Source organism: Homarus americanus, unplaced genomic scaffold (assembly GCF_018991925.1).
Source record: "Homarus americanus isolate GMGI-L3 unplaced genomic scaffold, GMGI_Hamer_2.0 scaffold25827, whole genome shotgun sequence".
NCBI lineage: Eukaryota > Metazoa > Arthropoda > Malacostraca > Decapoda > Nephropidae > Homarus > Homarus americanus.
Window position 1 is genome coordinate 3,496,144 of NW_024738300.1, and position 16,473 is coordinate 3,512,616.

The 16,473-nt window shown below is 44.6% G+C and overlaps 1 protein-coding gene across 1 annotated transcript in view; it reads right to left on the reverse strand.

Annotated features, from left to right (window-relative positions):
- LOC121873931 (probable glutamate receptor) overlaps nt 1-920 on the reverse strand; it is a 65,971-nt gene extending 65,051 nt beyond the window's left edge. Inside the window, exon 1 of the mRNA XM_042377810.1 lies at nt 818-920. The gene's annotated coding sequence lies outside the window, so the exon portion shown is untranslated. The remainder of the gene's footprint in view (nt 1-817) is intronic.
- Between the last annotated feature and the right edge of the window lie 15,553 nt (nt 921-16,473).

Below are 16,473 nucleotides of genomic sequence, written 5' to 3' on the forward strand. Positions count from 1 at the left end.
TATTTAATTTTATGATTTAGGTCTGGTGATAAGAAACGATTTGTCGAAACGTTACCAAATAAATGTTGCTGTTTATCCATATATTGGAACTATTATTCATCTTTGGTACACTCTTCACACACGCTTCCCAGAGGAGAATTAATTTCACACAGACACACATACACACACACACACACACACACACACACACACACACACACACACACACACTGATCGCTATAAGAACAGCCCAGTCCCAACCATTGTAAAAATTATCAATAACATGTAATAAATCAGTGTATTCACTCCCAGTAAACACTGCTCCCTACACTGTCACTATGTTGAAATGAACTGTAGTTTGAGCTGATCCCCATCTAAGTTACTATATGTCTTATTTGTGTCACTTATGTCACTTGTATATTATTTGTAATTCGTAACCCATTCCCCAAATATGTAACTGTATATTTTCAGCCTTCTGGCTGCCAAGCTCTTTCAATAAACCGTTAATTACACACACATATATATATATATATATATATATATATATATATATATATATATATATATATATATATATATATATATATATATATATATATATATATATATATATATATATATATATATATATATATATATATATATATATATATATATATATATATATATATATATATATATATATATATATATATATATATATATATCATGAAAGTTATGGAACCCGAATATGGAGAACATTATTTTAATTTGAGTTACTCTATGACACGATAACTGCAGTAGAATAAACTAATCACGAGCGAGCCTACAAAGCCACAACAACTGTGTAGAGCCTTACGTTAAGCACAGTGGTAAGTGTAGGTCCCTAAAGCAGGTTGTGGACAGCGCGCGGGTCAGGAGAAGAGTGAGACGCTGACACGTGCCTTGTGGTGTTTATTGACCAGAATCTCCTCGTAGGCAATCTACGTTGGTGAAGTTTCTTGAATATTTCACACTGCGCAAATGCTCCAAATACAGAAGAGAATGTGGTAGAGAATTACATACCAACAAGCAAGTAGTATTAAAATGACCTTTGAATAGATGGAAACTTAGAAAGTGTAATACACGTATTTTTTCTATTAGATCATCATTGATATATATATATATATATATATATATATATATATATATATATATATATATATATATATATATATATATATATATATATATAATTTATTTATTTATATATTTTTTTTATGGGGATTAGCCCACCCGGACACAGGTCACGACCCACATCGGGGCCTGGGGGGGCGAAAATGTAATAATAATAATAATAATGATAATAATAATAATAATAATAATAATAATAATAATAATAATAATAATAGTCATAATAATTCATAATAAATAAAATTTATGATAAAACAAACAAAAATAAAATAATAAAATAATGATGATAATAATACAGTAACTATAATAATAATAATATTAAGAATAAAGAACTATAAATACAAAAATGAAAAAAAAGATCAAAAGTGAGAAACGATATATGTATGTTGTGTTGTCAATGGTAAGAGAAACAATTGAGACCCTGCAATTGTGTGTAAATGAAGCAGAAAGTCAGATGAGCAACCTGGGACTTGGTCACAATTTTCGTGATGCCATACGGTAGCAGGGTCTACCATTAGACAACACACTATACTTCCAATATCTTCCCAGGCAGTAGTACCTCCCTGTTTGGTAGCTGCCTACTACCTACTATATATATATATATATATATATATATATATATATATATATATATATATATATATATATATATATATATATATATATATATATATATATATGCTGATAACCACAAGGAAAGAAAAAACACAGTTCCCAAGCGCTTTCAATTGTCATCCTCGCCCTGAAGATGTGAATTACACAGCGCCAGCACAGTGATTTACTTGCATATATATATATATATATATATATATATATATATATATATATATATATATATATATATATATATATATATATATATATATATATATATATATTTATATATATATACATATTTATTTATTTATTTATGTATTTATTTGTTTATTTATTTATTTATTTATTCCAGAATATCAATAATTTTGTAACTAGAAGTTAACTCCTCTTGATAGGACTGAGACGACTGAGAATCTCCAGCAAAAACACCAGCCAGCACCACGAACATCCCCTGAGAGAAAATTAAAAAAAAATTATCAACATTTTGAAAAACTATCTACATTTCATTGTAAAAGTTATTTTTTTAAAGTAGATAAAATTTCAATGAACTAAAAATTACAAACAGATTTATTAGATTTTGGTTATTAGAGCTTTGTTATTGTACCCAGAGGTTAGTGAGAGAGAGCGACGTTTGGACCGGGTTTTCTTAGGTGGATGAAGACAAACTGTTGAGTTGGGAATACTGGTCATGAACCACCTCTTGAAGATCCCAAATTCCGTCAGTGCCATGACTCTGTGTTGGAAAGTTAAGTCAAAGTTAATTATTATTATCTCGTCACCTGGAAGTTTCATTTTAGCTTGAAAAATGCTCATTCGTTTGTGGGACTTCGCGAATTTCTATCCTGTAATGCAATTTGTTTTAAGTTGTTACTGATATAAAATTTAGACAAGTAGAAGAAATAAACAAGCACATAGGAATTCCTTGACTACGGTGCCTTAATTATGAGAGAGAGATTTGTTTACGTGATAGTGGAAACTATTATTTTTTGTGAAAATATGTTTATAAAATATTAATGTTTAAGAACATTCCTTCCCGATCCATGGTGTTTAACAATAACACCATAAAATTTTTTCCAAGTAATGTACGCAATTGTAGTTAACCTGTTTACAAACCCTTCTGTGATGCAGATGTAGAAAAAAGTAATTACACATACGCTCAAAAGTTAAGAAAATTACATAAGCAAACACTATAACACATCTTTACACTCTACGAAACAAACAGACATATTCATTAGCTAAAAAATACAAACATGAATTGAAACACATACAGTACATTAAAATTAACAAAATGCTCAAATACAGAAACTACACAAGCAGACAAAATAGTATGCTCCGAGATAAAATCAAATACACAAGCACATATACACACAAAACAAACACTCACTGACTCCACACTGCTCCTTTACAGACAGTGGATTGTTCGATATCCTTGGACCAAAGTTTGAAGTGTTGATGACGTGGCCACTAAGCGGCAAAATTACCTAAACACTATCACCGAAGCTGTCCACCGTTTCTTCTCTGTCCTCACATCTCAACACCGACACTAACTGTAAGGTTCTCCGTAAAATATTCATTCTCGAAAAACGTGCAGCAAAAAAGTCTTACACTTCAGCCTAGTTGCGACACCTATAGCAGACCAATCATCATTCAATGGTATGGAAAGTTGAAGGAACTAGGCGATTTAGATAAAAACACACATTCCTTTCCTTTTTCAGCCATCTCACCAATGATGACGCAGCTGAACAAGATAGCGATAATTTTGTCACCCTTATAAGCCAGCCTTTTCCCAGGTTAACACTACCAGTCCCTTCGCCTTCTGACTTGTTGCACGAATTTGAAGTCAGTCGCGAAGCGAATAGACAACCTCAAGATTAAATGATCTAACACTCCCTTTGACCTACTAGTGAAGCTCTACTAGGAGTTCTCCCCTCATCATCAATGTTTCTCTCAGATAAGATAAGCAAAATGCCCCGTTGACAAGAATACTTCACATGTGTCATCAGATCCGATGTCACCAAGTTCAGGATAATAAAACGAGTTACTACTCATCACCATTACCCCCAGTACCCAACCTAATCTACGAAGGTTTTGTATCTGACTGAATTTAAGTTGACATTGCAAGAGCCAGAGACACTCAGCCATTCGGCGATATGAAAATCTCCTCCACCAACTTCTTATATTTTTTTTCCATTGCAACCAAGAGAAATATAAAACTCCTATGGCTCTCGCATTTATAGAATTCACCAAAGCGTTCGACATAGTTAATCACAACACAGTTATCAATAAGGCTAACGACTTTGGGATTCGGAGAAGTCTCATAATATGGCCTATGGCCTTCCTTAGCTTAGAGCCGGGGACACAACCCCATCACCTGTGACTCACCCCACTGGTGTGCGAATCTGCCTACCTACACAATGGAAACAACACGTCTCCGGCTAGCCCCTAACGATCTACCTGGAATTGAATATTACTGTTGTCATTTTTAGTGAAGCTGAGCCGTATTGGAAAATCACGAACTTTGTTTACGTGTGTCGTACTTTCAGCGTTTTAATTTACCATGTTAGTGTTGCTTTAAATTAATAAAGTATATCATGCGTAAGGAAACCTAGTACTCTGCTTCCTCTTCGTCATCAACGATGCCCTGAAGGATATTCTCGCTTGTTGGAGTTATGTCGACGACTTCACAAACCTGATTACAGCGCCCTTCAGAGCTCCCCGAACAGTCACCATCAACCATACAAACCTCTCCCCCAACCATGTACAACCTCCCTCAACACACAGGGCCTCAACTCCCTCCAGGTGGTGAATTTCACTAAGTTCCTCAGCGTCAATATAAATGGCAAATTTAGTTGGAAGTAGAAATGAGCACAATAGAAAAATCATCCTGCTATCATCTCCACGTCCTCCATCGTATCAAGTCCTCCTGTGTGTTCTCTCTTTACCTCATCTCTTTTTACTGTAACTGTGCTGAAGGTCCTTGTTAGATAACCCTCCCCCCCCATGTCACAATAGTTTATTTATATACTGTCGCTTCCCGTGGTGAATGAGTCTCTAAACTTACTTACCTCAATTATTGTGATGTTTAATCTTATTTGGGGTCGATACTGCTTCTTTTTTGGAGGGAGTAAACCTAAACTGTGCAGTATCACTTATATCGCTTGCATGTTTTCAGCTTATGGCTGCATTATTTTCAAGTAACCAAAAGTTATTATTATTATTATTATTATAATTATTATTATTATTATTGTATGTATATTATATATGCTGTATGCATATTATGTAATATTTATCCTTCTCATACTTTATTGCTTTCTATTCCTTTAGCGGCGCCCAGTATTGTTGCCGTAATGCAGTGTATTAACGCAAGGACATATGGAAGCTGCCAGCCTTCTTTACATATGCATGAGGCTGGTTATTTCGACCAGAGTAGGGCGCCACACTCGCTTGTGTGTCTCTGTTATCCAGTAAATAGAACCTACTGAAAACTCTACGGGTGTTGTGTTCTGCCAGAATGAAGAACACCCGATGCAGAACATGCATGGCACGGTAGAGTCGCTTTGCTGGATCATTATACAAGCTAAGTATCATAAAATTTGGCAGCAAACCGACATATGGACCCCTATACTGTGTCAACCACCATAATGGCCATCCTCTTCAAAAATTTGCTTGGCATGCAGGCAATATTCATGGGCGTGATTTCCTGTGAAGTGTATAGTGCATTGTGTTTTGTGCCATAACTGTGTGACCTTCATTCCTAAAGAGATTCCCAAGGTGTAAGAGCACCTTTAGGCACTTGTGAGAAATGTGATTTCAGTGCACCCCCTCTGACAGCGTCCCAGAGGGTGCTTCACCCGGACTGACTGCCAAGTCGCCCCACCACCCTCACAGGGAGACAATGCCCGAGGCATGCGAACACACTGATAATGGCCATTCCTTTTATATATATTTTGCCCTCTCTAAATACCCTTATCCTACTTGCATTTATTATTTTTTACATGCCGAATCTTGTTGATACGACGGGCTGACCGGTCAACACTGAATTAAGACACAGTACACAGATTAAGATGTATTGTAATGGTATGCCTTACGCAGTCGTGGAATAACGCCCGGATGGTCAGTGGATGACAACACAAGGCAGAGATGGATGACCAGGCTGAACAGGACTCTCCAGCTCCCACCCACATCCGCGGCCCTTCACCTCGATCTTCGCGTTGTCTTCAGGAATAATTGCTTTAATGAAGTTTATGAGGGATGAAAGGCGTCACGGCTTTCGCTAAAACGTGTGGAGGAATGGCGAAAAAAAGCGGCAAAACTGAGAGGGCCCTTGGAGATTAGGAGGAGCAGTGCACGGTTTGAAGCTTTGATATCTGCCTCACTGGTAAGCAAGCCCTGGCTCTGCTGCTATCGGTATCGACTGGATTCGAATACTCATCAACGCTTTCTTCACGCCCCAGCCCACCTAAAGCGGCTGCTCAAACACCACCCATCTTGAAGCCCACAGCGTGCAGTCTGGGCTTTACGTGAATGGCGGCGATGGTGAGCTGATTATGCTACAATGGTGGATCATCAGGTTTGTCTGTAAGCGACTTATTCTTTCGTATGTGCCTGTCTTTAGAAGCTCAGCGTGTCTTGGAATATACGTTACCATTTTCTCGGCCTCTTCCTTGTCTGTAGAAGAGTACTGGATATTCTACAACGGCATCAAAAACGGCGGAGATGAAGCTCTACGCAGGGGAATTGTTTAGCTACGCAGGGCAATCAGAGGGCTTTTTACATAGCACCTGTGCGACTCAAAAGTATAAGAAGAGAGGTAAATATATACTAGAGTAACCACCAACATTGCAGAGGCCATTGACAGAGTGATCTGATGGATGTTTAAGGACGAAGAGCTAGTCCAACGCCTCACCTCCCTCTCGACTCTTCCTCTTCTCTTAGGATGTGTTGGCGATATGTCGCTCCTACTACGGGCTGCCAGGTATGCGCACCTCTGCCATCCAGCTCCCCTACAGCAGTACAGCTGTGTCTCGGTACAAGAAGGACAAAGAAGTCTACTTCGCGACCTTCGCCCACCACGCCCACGCCGGTTCTTTGCCAACAACTGTGGTAGAGTGGCACAGAACACAGGTGTGCCCAGCTGCACAGGTCTACCTGCAACAGTTGTGACCGTAAGGGCCTGGTCGCTCACAATGCGGTGCGCCCAGCCGCCGTCCAGTGCAATGTGTGCGGTCGTCTGGACCACACCTGCCAGGCAGGTGCGCACCGCAAAGCCCAGGGACAGCGTCGGCGCGGAAGCTTCAGCGCCCGCTTCCACCAATGGGGCCCGCCTACAGTCTTCCAATCAGAGCACGACGACCTGGACAACACCAGAGCCATATGCAGAAAAGTATCACGCTCCCCTTCGCGTCCCCAGGACCAAAGTTCACAGCACATCAGCATCATAAGTATTTCGGCAAAGTATCTCCGTCTTCAGATGTTGCCCGACACCGGCGCTGATGCCCTGATCATCGATCGCTTGTTTGCAGGTAGCCGGGAGATCTCAAGTGATCTGGGACCGCCTCAAGGATCCTTGCGACAGATGGTTCACAGATGGCCCAGCTCTAGGTTCACTTCAAGCTGGAGTCGCAGCGGCAACAGGTCGTGTCAAGCCTGGATTGATGTGTAACGGTGTCCGCGACGCTCAGCACGCTTTGTCCCTACAGACATTGTCAAAGAGTTGTGGCATCATCTCCCAGGGCACCACAAACCCTATTCTCCGAATGGCATAAGCAGGGTGCACAGAAAGGGCAGCAACTACCTGCTGTCGCCCTACTACCTCTTGCCATTGACGCCTCTTTTTGGATGCTCGGAAGTACTTCCTGGAAGGAATTCAGCGTTCTGGTGACAAAGTCGCTCTCAGAATCCAAGCCTGAGAAGATGGTAGGTCTCTGTGGGGATCCACCTGAGGCCAGCAGAAACCCTTAGCTGACCCCCCACCTCATCTGGTTCCACAGCAAGGCATTCAAAACGAGCTGGACTCCATGGTCGCCCAAGAAATTATTGTACCAGCTGGTGATGACCACGTCTCCATGGTGTCACCCTATGGTTGTCGTCATGAAACCCAAGGTGGTATTCGGATCTCCAGCTGACCTCTCAAGCTCAACGTCCGATGTATCTCAATCTCGCACACCCTTCTGCTCCCAGCCTTTGCAGCTATACACAGTGTGAACCCCAAAGGCGCGCTTTTTCCGACGATGGGCGCCCTGTGTGAATACTGGCAGATGAAACTTGCCGAAGAAGACCAACCACTTACAACTTTCATCACCCCATATGGGCGATTACAGTTGACTTAAGCGGCACCTGGGATTCGCTACCCCCACAGGAGGCGGCTTTCTGTCTTCGGTGATATAGCTCGCCTAGTCCTGACAGAGCTAAGTGAAAGTGATTAGAGCGACATGCTCGTGTGCGTTGAGGATTATGGATCACCTCTGCTGTCATCTACGAGGTGCTCAACAGGTGCGGAAGCGCTGGCATCACCCTAAATGCCAAAGTTTATTCTGGACAGCTCTTCAGTTGATTTTTTTGTGGTACACCCTCTCAGGGAATGAATGTCGCAGCTGACACGGAAAAAAGTCCGCTCCATGTCACGGATTTTCCCACCCCTGCTAACCTCCACCGACTTGAGGGTCTTCATCGGTCTCGTCAACCAGTTGGCAGTTTCGTCCGGACATCATGGCCTGCCCAACCCTTACGCCCCCTATCTGGGGAGGGGAGGGGAGGCCCCAGAGGACATTCCCTGTGGACCCCCGACCCACGACAAGGCCTTCCAGCAAGTGAAGCGGGCTGTCTGGTGTCACCTGTCCTCACCACGTTCAACCAACCTTGCCGACGGTTCTGCAGACAGATGGCTTCAACAGCACGCCGGCGTGGGATCGCCTTACTGCGGATATGATGGAGAGCAGTTCCGTTTCGTCCGGTATGGCTGCGTTCTCTGGCCCGGGCACTTCGCCTGTGAGTTGGGCTGTTGGCTGTGGTTTGGCGATGTCCAGTGCAGGTTTTACCTTATAGGCCTGCAACACTTTCACCTGATGACCGACCATCGCCGCTTGTCCCGATCCTCGCCACTACGCTGGACGCCCGTTCACAGAACCCTGCGCCTCCAGCGTCTGAAAAGAAAGCTCTCATCCGTCTTCACCCAGCAATGCGTGCTGGTAGGAAACTCTGCATCCCTGATACCATATCCGTTCTCCTGTGTCAGCCATCCGAGGGCTATCTGCTCGACGTCGATCTCGCTCTTTCCGTCGGGACTATGGTCACTCTACACGCCGTCCAGTCGCCCGTTGGGACCTGTCGCGAATGACGACCGAAAGCAATGGAGACCTTGAACAGCGGCGAGATGACCCTTCCTCGTCAGGCTCGTCAAGTACCTGGCGAGCGGATTCCCCTGCATAACCCGCTATGACCTTTAAACACTCTGCTCATATTGAAGCTCGCGATGAGCTCTGCGCCGGCGCGTTAACCTTGTTCTTCACGGAGCCACATTCGCGGTGTCCCTGCTGCATCACGTTCCCACGTCTTGGCTCGCCTTCACGACCGTCACCACGGCGGGCCAGCCCTGAAGCAGGCAGTGCACGACAGACTACAATGTTCTGGCCGGCATCAACTCAAGCTTATCCAATGTTGTCCGTGCGCGCTGAGCCCTGCAAATATTACAACCCAGCCAGCAGCAAAGACCGCTTCATGAGTGACGACAACCCCACCGCCCCTTTTGAGAGGTTTGTGTCGGCAGCTTTTACTGTGTGGCCAGGAAAGTCGCTTCATATTTATCGTCGAGCCGTCTCTCTGGTTGGCAGTTGTCATCAAGTGCGGTAATGACCTGGCGTCTGCCGCCACCACCAGCAAGTTCGCCACTGCTTCCGTGGCGTGGGCGTTCACAATGGCGCCTCTTGAACCATGCGGAAGCGCAATTTCCTGGCCTAGGGACTTTGCTGTGTTCGCCCGACCGATGGGAGTCCGGCATGCGCGCCATCGCCCCGTGCCCGCAGTCCAACAGCCGCTGAGGCGCATAAATCGCAAGCACCTCATCCTTTAGGTGGCCCCTTCTGGAATATTGACTGCGAGCCTTCGACCGGGGTCTTCTTGAACTCCGCCCAACACTAACTACACCAGACGCTCCCTGCCCAGGTGCTTATGGGCGCCCCTCCGTTCTTGTCCTGCTCACCTTAATCCTTCTCCAAGGTATGGTAGGCAAGATTTGAATCCGAGCCGCCGACCGTGTTCAAGACGTCGTCCTACTTTAGCTGCGCGACCACGCCCGTTCTCTCCCCGATTGAGTCGGCACCCAAGTTCGTGTTCAGGACCCGACCTCCTACATTGGAATAAAGTAAGGTGTAGTTATGGATACTCATTGAGTCACAGGACTACCAGGTGCGGTGATTACCCAGTGGTCTGTTAATGGCGGTGGAGGAACCGCCGTTTCTCCACCGGTAACAATGCCTTCTGCTGACCCCACTTTAATTGTGGTCCCTTCCCCAGTGATCAAGTCCCTCTGACGCTCAGAACGGATCCAAAAAGAAATGGTCCGCTCAAGACTTTGCTATGAGCGGCTATAGGAGGAAAGGAGGTGTATACCTGTATGTATGTATATTAATAACCGTATTGCTCTAAACTTCTCTGCCTGTTTATTCGAATAGCTAATGGCGATGTGTAATGTATTTAAGATCTCTCATGCCTAATTAATGTGCTACAGCGACATATATGGAAGCTATTAATGTATCCTTACCAGCAGACAGGTTGAGGAGCACTACTCCCCTTGTGTTTTATATCTCTATCAAGTAAAATAGAACCTATAAATTATACCAGGTGTTTGTGTTGGCTCTGTATATGAGACTTAATAAGAACACGAGCTGAGGTTCTCACTGGCTCTACAAGGTCTGGCAAACTGCGTGAAAGTGGTCGACGACATACTCGTGTGCGATGAGATTGCATGGATCACCTCTGCACGTATCTCACAGTGCTCAACAAGGTGGAAGCACAGCATCACCTAAATACTAAAACAACTTTATTTCTGGCCAGCTCTTCGTGAACTTTTACAAGCTGTCCACCTCTCAGGAATAGTATTGCAATGACCGAGGAGAGTCCACCATCACGGATTTTCCCCACCCCTACTAACTCACACGACTTGGGCGCGCTTCATCCGGTCTAGTGTGATTCTTGATTTTCTTGAGACTCTCACTTTGGTACTTAACCACTTCTTCTCCATAGGCCCCAAGGGACATTCCCTTATGGACCCGACCGACAAGGCCTTCCAGCAGTGAAGCCCGTTTTCTGTCTAGTCCACCTGTCGCGCCACATTGACCCAACCTTGCGGCAGTTACGGTGAATGCCTCCGGCATGCGAGCGTGGGATCGCCTATTACGGGATCATGGTGGAGAAACGATTCCGGCTCGTCCGGTGTGGCTCGCGTTTCCTCTCTGACGAGGCGAACTACGCACTAATGAGTTGGAGCTGTTGGCTGGGGTTTGGGCGATGTCCGGTACGGTTTTATCAAGCTAACGCTACCTGGCGACGACCCTGCGCTTGTCCCGATCTCAACCACTACCGCTGGACGCGTTGCGAGAGCCCTCGCCTCCATCACCGAAAACTCCGTGCGTCTTCACAGCGATGTGGCGTGCTGGTAAAGGCTCTGCATCCCTGATGCCTTATCCGTTCTCCTGTCAGCGCTGCCCCTCCAGAAGACCGTAGCAACGACATGACCTGTTCACCGTCAGGACTGTAGTCCTTCGCTTTCCAGCCTTCGTTCCGGGACCTGTCTGCACCAGATGACGACAAGGCAATGGGACCTTCGAACAGCGGCCCGAGATGACCCGCCTACGTCCGACTCGTCAAGCCTGTGTGAGGGAATGGATTCGCAACGCTACCGGCCTTTACAACCTCTGCTCCCGCCAATACGGAAACTCCGGCGATAGACTATGCTGCGGCCGGGGCCTTGTTCTCTGAACCGCGTATGGTGTCCCCTCCCTCGCCATTCATAAACCGCTTCCGATCCACGCACGTGCTGGGCTAGAGGCCGCAAACGACGTGCGACGGGCTGTGTTCTGACCGGCATCGACTCCGACATCTCCAATGTTGTCCGTGTGTGTGAAGCCCTGCCAAGTATTACAACCCAGCCAGCAGAACCCTTCATGGTGACGACAACCCCCACCGCCCGCTGCCCCGGGTTTGTGTCGGCTGACTTTTTACTGTCTGAAGGTGCTGCCATTCCTCGTCGACCCGTCTCTCTGGTTGGCCGGTTGGCTCATCAAGAATGTCAATAATGCCACGATGTCTGCCTGCACCATCAGCAAGTTCGCCCTACTTCGTGGCGTGGGCGTTCTTGTGCTTTCTCTCTGAACCGGCGGAGGCCCCAATTCACAAGCCGGGACTTTGCTGTGTTCGCTGTTGACCGATGGGGAGTCAGCATGTGTTGTCATCGCCCCGTGCACCGCCAGTCCGCTGACCGCTGAGAGCTGCTGTCAAATCCTGAAGCACCTCATCCTTAAGGCGCTTCTACCAGGAATATTGTGCGAGGCCTTGACCGGGGTCTTCTTGACTCCGCAACACCCTATGCTTCACCGGACGCTCCTCTGCCCAGGTCTTGCTGGACGCCCCCTTCGTTCGGCTGCCACCACTTACCCTCAATCCTTCTTTCAAGTGCACAGCGGCCAGATAAGGATTGTGATCGCCGAGCCGCCGGAATGTGTTCAAGGCTGTCGTCGCCACTTCTGTGACCCACGCCCGTTCTTTCCCCAGGTTTAGGTGTCGTTTCAAGTCACTCATTCCGACCCGATACTCCTACGTTGGGACAAAGTAGGCGTGATCATAGTCTCGGTAGGTCACAGGACGCTACAGGTGCGGTGATTACCCAGTGGTCGTGTGTGGTGGAGGAACAGCCGTTTTCTCGCCCGTAACTCATGCCTTCTGCTGACCCACGCCACCAGTGTTGGAGTCCTGCCCTTCTACCCAGTGATCAGGTCCCTGATGCTCACTGAAACGGATCAAAAAAGGTCCGCTCAAGACTGCTATAAGCGTGCTGGGGAGGAGGTGTGTATGTATATTATATTATGCTGTGTGTAGATTATGCTTGTGTGCTCCATTTATATACACTATTTATTCAGCAGCTAACGGCGTGTGTGTCTTCTTCACCATGTCCCCACCGGCTTAATTAATGTGCCTGGCCGACATATGGAAGCTGCTAATGAATCACCACATATACCCGAAAACTAGTTCACCCCCCCAGACAGAGTAAGGAGCACTACCTCGCTTGTATGTCTCTGTTTATCCGAAAGCCGAACCTGCAAAACTCTACAGTTGTTTGTGTTGGCTCCTGTAGATAAACGATACCCAGAACACGTGATATTGTTAAATGTGCCTGGCCGACATATGGAAGCTGCTAATGAATCACTTACCACATGTCGCCCGAAAGGCTAGTTCACCCCCCAGACAGAGTAAGGAGCACCACCTCGCTTGTATATCTCTGTTTATCCAGGAAATAGAACCTACGAAAACTCTACAGTTGTTTGTGTTCGCTCCTGTAGATAGAACTTGATACCCAGAACACATGCAATTATTATTATCATTATTATTATTATTATTAGTAGTAGTAGTAGTATCTCCTATGAGAAGCAAGAACACTGCAGGAGAAACTAAAATTTATAGGAAACGGAAAGAAAAACATCGATGACGTTGCAAGAAAGTTTGGAAACAAAATGAGTGTGGGAAAAGTGTCCTTGGCGGTCAGATCACTCGCAGAAGAATCCTCCGGTGGTGTTCTGCCAATAAACAGAGAGACATTAAAACACCTGAAGGTAAGACATCCTCCTGCAAGTGAAGAGGAAGGCATCAGGTTCCATCGTGACAATAACCCACCAAATGCTGTCCTATTAGAGAAAATAACAGGAGGGATGGTATGGAAAAGAGCACTGAAAACTCAGGGAAGACCCGGCCCTTCAGGTCTACATGCAAACGTTTGGAGATTTATCCTCAGCACTAACAAGTTTGCCCCGTAACGAATTATCTCTGCACTGCCATTGCCACCCTTGCAGAAAAGCTAGCAACCTCGTGCTGCCAACACCTCCACGCTCTGACGGCCTGCGCTCATTCCCCTGGATAAGAATCCAGGATGTAGGCCTATAGGGGTGGGGGAAGTGCTGAGGCGGATCATCGGAAACTGCATAATAGAGTTGGTAAAGGATGATGTCAGGGCAGCAGCAGGGAACTTGTAAGTTTGTGTTGGCCACCAGGCTGGAGGGGAGTCTGCCATTCACGCCATGAGAACTATATTTGATCAGCGTGATTGTGGGAGTTCTCCTGGTTGATGCTCCCAACGCATTTAACATACTTAACCGCAAGATCAAGTATCCATGCTTTGCAATGTATGTTGAAAACACCTATAGGAATCCATCAGACTTCTATATAGTAAGCATCAAGGCTCCAAGAGGTGATACCATCATACAGTCAACTGAGGGAACAAAGCAGGGGGACCCTGTTGCAATGGCAATGTACACAATAGGCCTACCCTTGCTCCAACACACAATAAAATTTGAAACAACCCAGGTCAAGCAAGTGGCGTATGCTGACGACCTTACAGGAGCAGGAAAAGTAGAGGACATCAAAGTGGTGGGACCTGATAATATCAAATGGTCCACAAAAAGGGTTCCACTCAAATACCAGCAAGTCCTTCCTCATTGTGAAGCCAGAACACTATGAACGGGCAATGGAGGTGTTCGGTGGAAGTGAGGTCAAAATAACAATAGAAGGATAAAGGCAACTAGGTGCAGTAATCGGCACGACGGACATTAAGACCGAATACGTAACGGGAAAGGTGAAGGAGTGGGTCAAGGAAATCCAAGCTCTGTCTGATATTGGTAACACAGAGCCACATGCAGCTATTGCGGCATTTACCCGTGGAGTCAAGCATCCCTGGAACTACCTGATGCAAACTATCCCTGATATCGGACCCCTCCTCCACCCTCTGGAAGAAGCTATCAGCGTCAATTTCATTCCCAAATTAGTATAACATCTTCACTTAACCCTAGCAGAAATATCACTCCATGCACTACCACCGAGACTGGGAGGAATGGGATTCTCCAGTCCAGAGGAGATTGCTGCTACCGAGCATCAAAACTCAGTTAACCTTAAGGCTGCCTCACCAACCACATAATAGCTCAGAATGCAGCAGGCGTGATGGATAGCAGCAATGAAACAAGGCGACGGTCCATTACGACAGAACGACAGCACAGCCAAAGTGATAAGTTGCAGCAACTGTTGCTGCAAGTACCAGAAAATTGAAGGAAAAAAACGTAGGTCTAGCGCAGGAGGTGGGCGCCTCGAACTGGATAACTACGTTACTGATAAGTGCAATTGGTTTCAGTCTTATTAAATAAGAATTCACGACTATTGCTCTAAGGCAGGGGTCACCAAACTACGGCCCGCGGGCCGGATCCCAAGTCCTTCCCCGGCTCGTGGTAGCTCCGCCTACGCTCTGACGTTACCAGAGCTTTCGTTCTGGCTTGCAAGTATTGAACAGAATGATTATGCGGCGCTCGTCATTCTTTCAGTTATCCGGCCCACTGTGAAAAAAGTTTGGTAACCCCTGTTCTAATGTATGGCTTTTTATAGGAAGAGTGTGGACATTTGTTGACAATGCATATACTCAACAATAATGGGAAGAATGACATGTTAGGTTAGGTTAGATTAGGTTCATCTTGTGAGCAAATGTCATAGAACCCATATACTGTACCAACTAATCAGAGCTAAAAAAGTTTAAACATAAAAGAAGATGAGAATTAAATGGTTTAAAAATATCCTCAATACAGTCTGCATTATTAATTGCAATTTATCTGTGCATTTTTTAATGTTTAATATAAAATGTAGTCATAATAAGGATAAGAATACAATGATAATTCTTTATTAAAAGCAGGATATGTTATATATGGACGAGCATCAACAAAATTCTAAATATATTCATACATCATATCCATGCATATATGTAAATTGCAAAATTAAAAAAATATTAATTATGGCATATGTTATGATTTCTTCAAGACATATTTTCTGAAAATTTCAGACACTGCATTTGTTTTGGTGTATGAGAAAAATTCAAGGATAAAATAATGACCAATTTGAGTATTTTTTGGAAGGTCTCCAAATTTTTCTGTTCCGAGTCTGGGATCAATTCCGAGGTTAGGTTAGGTAGCAAATTCCAAAATCTTCCCAGTAACCGAAAAAATTCCCCATCAATCATTGTCCCCAAATTTATTTCTTCAGTATTGGTGAAAGGTGAATAGTCAACTGTATCTCCACCTGTAAGTGAAAATAAAGATACCATTAAGCCCATGGTCCTTTTTTTAGGACCAGACGGATAATTCATCATATTTCTGCAACACCTGTATTTTTCTGAGATATCTTTAGTTAGTCATCAAGACTGGAGTGTCTTTCAATATTCACCTACTGTCTGATGTATATTGGCAACACTGATGTCTCAGTTTTCAGTACAGTGTGAAAATCTTGAGGAAAGGATATACTCAGTTTCATCTATTATTGAATCAAAAATTTTTTTGGTAAGTAGTACTTATATCAAACCCATATTTGTATATAGTATAAATGAATGTTCTAACTGTCCTATAAAGTCAAGAAAATCTTTGAAAGTAATTTTGCTCAAATATAGCATGCTCTACAAGTTTGGTCCTAAAATAAGGACCATGGTCACCAGGACTCCATTTTTCCATT